The sequence below is a fragment of the Aplysia californica genome, unplaced genomic scaffold, assembly GCF_000002075.1.
Source record: "Aplysia californica isolate F4 #8 unplaced genomic scaffold, AplCal3.0 scaffold00580, whole genome shotgun sequence".
In the NCBI taxonomy this organism is placed as follows: Eukaryota; Metazoa; Mollusca; class Gastropoda; order Aplysiida; family Aplysiidae; genus Aplysia; species Aplysia californica.
This window is the reverse complement of record NW_004797850.1, coordinates 33,356-34,818: the sequence shown is the minus strand read 5'-3', so window position 1 is coordinate 34,818 and position 1,463 is coordinate 33,356. Positions and strand designations below refer to the sequence as shown.

General features: G+C 39.0%; 1 protein-coding gene across 1 annotated transcript in view; it reads right to left on the bottom strand.

Moving 5' to 3' along the window:
- LOC101854116 overlaps positions 1 to 1,463 on the bottom strand; it is a gene marked incomplete at its 5' end in the record, with an annotated part of 27,610 nt that overhangs the window by 20,446 nt on the left and 5,701 nt on the right.

Sequence of the window (1,463 nt, the reverse complement as noted above, 5' to 3'; positions counted from 1 at the left end):
AAAGCTCACAAATAAACAAAAGGATGTTCGTAAACATGAAAATAGTTTTACCTCAATTGTCTTTTTGCCAAAATAGGTTAACGGCCCACCTCGAAGGATTAATTCTGGAAATCACCTAACATTGATTAATTAATTAATTAATTATTTATTTATCCTCTTCATTGTCTGGCCAAGAGCTGTCTTGGGCTCTCTGGTTGGGCTAAAAGTAGAAGCGAATTCTTATGTTACGTGTATTACTTTTTAAAAGTAAAAATCACATCATTCTTTGTGGCTTGGTATCTTTTTGTGTCTCTGGAAGGGCGGGGAAAAGGGAGAGATGGCGATAAAACCTTTACGCCGAAGAATTAAATAAACCCTTCATATCCGGCTCCAAACTTTGATCCCTCCCCCCTCCCTCTTATCCTACCCTCATCCGTCAATCCCCCATCTCCCCAATACCCCCAATACCCCAAATACCCCTCATCCCTCTCCCATACCCCATACCTATTATAAACACGAATGTCTCCGCAAGATCAGCCCACTGTCGCTAAATTACATTGTGGGGTCTATAATGTTGACGGTTGAGAGGGTACAATTACGTAACCAAACCACTTACTTCAAATTTCAAACAAAAAAATGTACCCTTCACTTCAATGAATTCTTATGTCAAATAAACTGGGATTTTGAAACGCAGGAACGTGCTTTTACTCTTTGACCTAAATTCTTGTTTCTGGCAGTGAAGTGGATAACAGAGGGAATGATCAAACGTCTTTAATATCTTAAGTGGTCGGATGCGATATTTTTTTGCGTTAAGATTTAGAACACATTAATGTACTCAGGATAAAACTTTTAGCAAGAAAAAAAAAAGAGGAAGAAATTTACTATCTTTTAAAAGGCTGCCATGAGAAGAATGATCATTTCTGAAAGGCCGTAGCGTGTATTAGTTTCCATGGGGAGAAATCCAAAGACGAGAAACGGTATTTAGAGGAGACCAGGAGACCAAAACAATATGCCTGTGACTCAGTCCGACATTTGTCTTTTCAATGTTCTTTCGTTTTGTCCTAAGGGATTAAAGTTTACAATGTGGAGACTTCAAATTTCTCGATTTTATATCTTAAAGTGCATGATGATTTCCAACTGGAGAAACTGAAAGTATACTCATATTTTATACTCATAGATACTCTTATTTCCTCCTTCAGCTTAGTGGACTTATATAACAAAATTGTATGTCCATCGCAGCCCAAGGCGCTACCTCAGAAGCACAACACTGGACAAAAGACCATAAAGGTGTCTAGTAATGATATCCATGACGTCCAGAGACGAGAGGACTAACGGACTGTACGAGTTCTCATCTGCTTTAGTCCTCTTAGTCTTGACATGAGGTACTTAAAGCACCTGGCTTTGGCTACAGAATGACTTCATTGTTCAGGTCACGAGACCTCGACGACACAAAATTGCGGAGGTAGTAAATCAGAACTCTTGAC